Source organism: Sminthopsis crassicaudata, chromosome 1, assembly GCF_048593235.1.
Source record: "Sminthopsis crassicaudata isolate SCR6 chromosome 1, ASM4859323v1, whole genome shotgun sequence".
In the NCBI taxonomy this organism is placed as follows: Eukaryota; Metazoa; Chordata; class Mammalia; order Dasyuromorphia; family Dasyuridae; genus Sminthopsis; species Sminthopsis crassicaudata.
Genome location: NC_133617.1, coordinates 749,558,118 through 749,565,228, shown reverse-complemented (window position 1 = coordinate 749,565,228; position 7,111 = coordinate 749,558,118).

The window sequence follows — 7,111 nt, the reverse complement described above, 5'->3', positions numbered from 1 at the left end:
ACTATTGCAAAGCACCTTCAAAGCATTTGTGATTCCTGGAGGGAATCCTTGTTTCTCTACCATCTCTCTTTGCCTTCAACTGAGGCAGGATGGCTCTTGTTTTGTCCCTGGGCTTGTATATTTGCCCAAACTTCAATCTGTGCGGTTAACATTACCCATTTAATAAGGATGAGTAGCACTAATTTTTTTGAAGGGAAAATAAGTGATAGCAATGAAGAGAGAACAGAGGGAATAGAGGGATAGAGTCCATAAAGATATTCAATCAGGGTTGAGCATTTTAGACTCCAGCAGAAATCAGCTTTTCATGATTTAGGCTCTCTCCCTTCAAGAGGAGGAGGAAAAAACCCAAAGCTTGGAGGTCTTATTCAGAAAAGCAAATTGTCTCTGAAGGGGTGGATGCATCCCTTCCCCAGCCGTCATCCACATCTGTGCAGAAATGATTTAAGCAGAAGCAAGAAACAGAAACTGTGGCTGCTACTGTTCTCAGGCTCCAAAAGAAGAACAGGGGCACGCAAGCTCAGGGACCTGATTCAGTCCAAGCATAGAATGTCCCCAAGATGGTGGCCAGACTCCAGATTCTGTCTCCTAACTTAGCCCAACTTTGCATGGCTTCTAGAAATCTCCACAAAACCAGCCCCTAAAGTGCCCGTCACAAACATCAATATCTGGAAGAATCAGTGGTAGCATCTATAGGTCAACGAGAGTTACCGATAGATTGTAGCCAGCCTATGAAAGGCTTTCACTGAAAACACAGGAGGTCCTTCCATGTGATTCAAGATAAATGACCCAATCATACAATTTTATTTATATATACACATATATATAAATATTTATTTATTTATTTACTTACTTATTTATTTATTCCTTAAAAAATAACTAAGGATGGTATCAAGAAGGATCTCTAATCCTTACATTTGGTGCTGGCGACAAATAAAAAAGGTTGAGCACTTTCCAAATATTATTTCATTTGATCCATATTTCAACATACTTATGTAGGTACTATCATTATCCCCATTTTCTATTTGTGGAAACTGAGTCAAATAAAATTAAGTGACTTGCCTAATTTCACAGAAAGTGTCTGAGTTTGGATTTGAATACAAGTCTTTCTGATTTGGGGCTCGGTCTCTCGCCACTGCATTTCCTAGTGCAGGTAAGAGGTGGCAAAAGATTGTACCGGGTGGGTGGCTATATGAGTAAGGATATGGATGTATGCCAGAGATAGTGTGATGGCGGAAACAGCAACACTTGTCAACAGATTGGACAAGCAGGGTAAGAGTGAATGAGATAAGGATGGCATGGAGATTGGAAGCCCGGATGCCTGGGAAGATGACCGTGCTCTCAGGAGTAACAGGAAGGTTTGGATGAGTAAAGGGTTTGGAGGAAAGAGGAGTTGCACTCTCAGCATGATGAACAAGGAACATCTTGTTCAATATTCCACACAGTGAAAGAACGGAGCAGGATGGATAATTGACTGACTTAAGCTCAGAAAGACAGGCTTAAATCCTGACTTTGGCTCTGTATCAACAAGGATGTGTTTTTTTCTCAGAAGCAGTTCTCTAAGTCTATATTTTACCAAGTTGTTGAGATTTCATTTTTGGAGGATGTTTCTACACTGTAAAATCACATCTGGAACACACACACACACACACACACACACACACACACATTACATGAGAGAAATTGTACACCTTGAAAAATAAAACTACAATAAGAGTTTGAGAACTGTCTGACATCCTGGAGTTTGTAGTGCAGAGGGACAAATGTTCCCTTCTCATCCCTGAGTGCAAATCTAGAACAATTGTGTTTTTTAAGCTAGAAGGGAGACTCGAGTAACATTCAGCACACACAGAGTCAGTGAAAAAAGGAATAGAGATTTCAAAGTTTAAGCATCAACAGCAGGGAGAAGATAGCGTCGGCTATGCAACTCAAGCTTTAAGAAATGGATCCACAACTCACTTCCAGCTGATCAATGATGGACAGAAATAACTACACCCAGAGAAGGAACACTGGGAAGCGAATGTAAATTGTTAGCACTACTGTCTATCTACCCAGGTTACTTATACCTTCGGAAGCTAATAATTAATGTGCAACAAGAAAATGGGATTTACACGCATATATTGTATCTAGGTTATATTGTAACACATGTAAAATGTATGGGATTGCCTGTCATGGGGGGGGGGGGAGTGGAGGGAGGGGGAAAATGAATTGAAAAATGAATATTAAAAAAAAAAAGAAATGGATCCAGTTAGAATTTAATGATACAGGAAAAAGGAGGAAATGAATGAAGAGTGTGAAAGAAGAACTGAGAGACAACAGAGAAAGAAGAGATCAAGGAGGATCATCAATCCCCTACGGGCATTTTAGAGCTAAAGAGAGAAAGTGAGACTTCCTTTGGACTCATCTCCTCAACACTGAGGAAAGTTCTCCCCCATAATTTTGTTCTTTTCACAACTTTCCTTTATGAATGTCCAGGAAGAGGTACCATAACATATTCTGCTGGCTCCTTTAATCTAAATATTTCCTATATCTTTCTTTTTCTTTTTTTTTTTTTCTTTTTTACTTTTTTTTTCTTTTTACTTTTTTTACCTTTTTTTTTCTTTTAACACACAAAACACAAATGAAATTAGACAGAGACATATAAAGTTAAATTGGCTCAGATGGTTAAACTTCTGCCTGAATATTAGGGGTTTTTTTTGGTTTATTTGTTTTTTCTTAACTAGGGGCTCTGGGCTATTATGATACCCTTAACTGCTGGTCTGACATAAACTTCATAAAATAGCAAAGGGACCCTATGGAACTAAAATTCTAATAAATGCCATTATTTTTAAAGAGAGCAAGCTGGTTGGTATAATAGATTGGAGTTATTTAAATCTCCTGAGAAAAGAGTTGGGAGAGAAAAGATCACACTTTAACTCTTTCCTCTCCCCCCCTTACCTTTGGGAGGGGATAGGGAAGAACCTAGAAAGATTCCACTGTGGCCCCTATCCAAAAGAAAGGGACTACAGGGAAATCAGAGACTTAGACTTAGAAGGGACATTAAAAGTCACACTGTACTCTGAGCAAAATTCTACAGAGGAAAAATCCAGAGCCAGAGGTTAAGAAGTTCAGTGATGTGCCTCTCACTGTACTACACCAAGTGAATATTTATGTTTACTGATTGATTTCTTTATCCTTTCTCCCTATTCTAGCCCTCCCAGGTTTCAATGGTAGATTTAAGTATTTATATAAACTGCCCAACCTGTGAGTGACCCTGCATGCAAGAACCAGCCCTGAATTAATGCTTAGTTCTTTCTAAAATACTTGGATCTGATTTTGTTTTGTTTTGTTTTTTCTTTCTAAAATGACTCTTATTTAACACAGGAAAAATAGCTTTAATATCCTCTGCTCTGTGGTCACCGAAAACATTGCCAGAAAATGTTTGTTATGAATATCATTTATCTTTTGGTCCCAATGATAATGATATTGCAAACCTTCCTTTTTGCTTTAAGCAGCAGCATTCTTCCTAAAAGCAAGAACTGCATCCCCAAGAAACCAGAGATAAAACTTATCTCAGAAATACATTCTGGGAGATATTATTCTGCAATTCAGACAGTACAAAAGCAGATATATTTGTCATTGGATGTCTCCCACAGAGAGATCTCAGAACCATTGGCAAGTAAGACAGAAATTCTCTATCAGAAAGAAAGTTATAACAAATAATAATTTTAAATAATTCTTTTAAATGGACCATAAAGACCAACTAGTACAATCCTTTCACTTTGCAATTAAGGAAGACACTGTGACTTATGAGAGGCAGGATAAAAACCCAGTCTCATGCTACCTGTTACCCCAGCAAAAAGTGAAACATCTTGTCAGCAAAACAATTGATCTGAAAAACAGATCCAAGAGGAATAAGATTGTCAGATTACCTAAAATCTACAATTACAAAAAAGAACCTAGATACAATTTAATGAAAAATTATCAAGGGAAAGTGCCCTAACTTATAGAACAAAAAAATCCACCAATCATCACGTGAAAGAAATCTCTTAGCTAAGTTTCCAAGCTCCCAGGTTAAGGAAAAATAGTGGAAGCAACAAGAAAAAAGAACAATTTAAATATCATGGCGCTATAGTAAGGATTACACAAGACCCAGTAGCTACTAGGCCGAAGAATGGTTACGTCTTAGAATACTGTATTCAACAGAGCAAAGGAGCTGGGGTTACAACCAACAGTAACTTACACAGCAAAATCAAGCCTAAAACTGAATTTTAAAAAGAGGGGAGTGTTAAATGAACTGAAAAACAGTTAGATTTTTTGTGACAAAATTCATCATATAAGATTCAGGAGAAATAAGATAAACATTAAGAACAAATTATAAGGGATTTAATGAAAATCAAATTGTTTACTTGTCATATATAAAATATTAGTAGTGTTCTTATGACATTATTTGGGTAGTCTGAAAGAAAGGATTGGAGTTGGGCTGATTTGGACATGGTGGAATGAATCTAAAATAACTTAAGGAAGAGATAAAAAGGAGTACTCATCTTATACAAATGAGACAAAAAAGGAGAATTGATACAAAAGAAGATAGTGGGAAGATAGTGCTTATTGGGAATGAGGTAAATTGGATGGCACAGTGGATAGAGCACCAGACCTGGAATTAGGAAGATTTCAGTTCAAATATGATCTCAAACACTTTCTAACTGTGTGACCCTAGCTGGGTGAGCAAGTCTATCTATCTGTCTGTCTCTCTCCTTCTCTGTTTTTCTGTCTCTCTCAAATAGCATTTTATTTTCCCAAATACATGCAAAGAGAGTTTTCAACATTCGTCTTTGCAAACACCTTTGCATTCCATTTTTTCTCCCACTTTCCTGCCCTCTTCTCTTCCTTAGAGAGCAAGCAATTTGATATGTTAAATGTGCAATTCTTCTAAACATATTTCTATGTTCACCATGGTGTGCAAGAAAAATCAGATCAAAAAGGAAAATATTATAAAACACATAAAGGAAAAGAAATCAAGCAAATAAATAGCAACAACAAAAATTAAAAATACTACGCTGTGATCCACATCTAATCCCCACTGTACTCCTTGGATACAAATGGTTTTCTCTAGCACAAGTCTATTGGACTTGGCCTGAATCCATTGCATCACCCAATTTAAACCAATTTTAAGATATTAATTCAACAAACATATATTAAATATATTAAACCTGCCTGTGTATAGAGGGAAGAATCAGTAAAACCCAAATTTAACTGCACACAAATGACTCCTTTTTCTGGCCTTGCTACAAGTCCATTTAGAACTATGGCACCAAAAGATAAAGCTTTCTTCTTTGAAAGTCTACTCCCTGGAGTAGAGTGCACCTCCTGTTGCGTCTGTGAGACCCATCAACATTTCTGCTGCAATAGGAAGTAATGATGGCTCTTCTGCAGACAACAGTTCAATTCCAGTACCAATTTCTGGGTCCAAAACGAACTCCTTATCAAGGAAGCCCAAGTTGGGAGTTGTCGGATGCCTTGATGCCTTCGTGAATTTCCTCACTTCAATGATGAAGGGCCCAACCTGTCCCTTGTCCATATCCTCTTCTAAGCTTGCCATGGCGGGTGGTCTACCCAACTAGCTGGGAGTAGTCCTCGCTTTCTCTTAGAATTTGGGGGATATCAGAAGATTACATGGGTTCTCCTTTGTTCTTTTCCCATGACGTATCTCATAACAAGAGAGCAAGCAATTACATAGAGATGATGCCTATGTAGTCCTGCAAAATATATTTCCATGTTGCAAAAAAAATACAAAAAAACAACAAGATAAAGTGGGTTTTTTTTTAAGTATCTCCAATCTGCCTTCAGACTTGATCAGCTCTTCGTTAGGGGTGAGTAGCATTTTTCGTCATGATTCCTTTGGAATTGTTTTGAATTATTTTATGACTAAGATAACTAAATCATTCATAACTGACCCTTACACAGTATTGGTCAGCCCCTAATTTATTTCTTTGATGACATCTTTTTCTTTACTTCCTCCTACATTCTTCACCACACTTACTAGATAGAACTCATTCCCTCTAGAAATTATTTTATGTAAGCTTTGTATTCCCTTATGTGGGTAGATGCGGTACCCTTCGCGAGGGCAAGAATGGTTTTGTTTCCATAGCTCTGGTACCAGAAGCATGCCTGGCGCATAGGGGAAGCTCAATCAATGTTTGGGGATGCATTGATTTGTAGCCTCACCCCAAGCGGAATAGAAATTTCTTTAGAGCAAGGGATATTTAGCTTTTATCTCCGTGTACCAGGACCTAGCAGCAAGCCTGGCATAAACCAGGAATTTAAAACTGATGAACTGAAGTTGTGACAGTGTGACATCAGTTGCACTATGTCCCTCAATAGGCTAGGAGTATCTTGACAGTAGGGATTGTTTTACCTTTCTTTATATCCCTGGTTATTATCACAGGTCATGGCACATAGAGTACATTCAATAAATGTTTGTCAACTTGACCTTACTCTCTATTATGGAAATTCCTACTATGTTTAAGCTCAGTATTTCAAAACTTCCTGTTCCGCATGTTTTCTGACCACTTTCAGGGAGTTTTCAATCAATTTCCATGGAAACAGATTACTATTTATATCCTCTATTCTCTAGCAGATGGAATTTCATGGGTGGCCCTAGTCTGATTACTGTGACTGTGGTAATCTCTTTCAATTTGATCTCAATCTTAAAAGTAGTCATTGACTTATATTTCTTTTTTCTTTTTTTTTTTTTTTTAATTTTAGGCTGGGGTTAAGTGACTTGCCCAGGGTCACACAGCCAGGAAGTGTTAAGTGTCTGAGACCAGATTTGAACTCGGGTCCTCCTGAATTCAGGGCTGGTGCTCTACCCACTGCGCCCCCTAGCTGCCCCAACTTATATTTCTAAGTGATTATTATGTCATAGAACCCAACTGCTTTTCCACTAGTCCCTTAACTAATCCACAAGCATTTACTGAGTGCCTGTGCACATACTCCCATCAGTAGTTACAAGAGTAAAAGGACGAGCAAAAAGGAAACCACTTCTTCAAGAAGTACAAGCTGTTTCCTTTGAGAGGCAAAGTTACAAAGTACATAAACCGCTGATCTTGGAGTCAAGAGCAACTGGATTTAA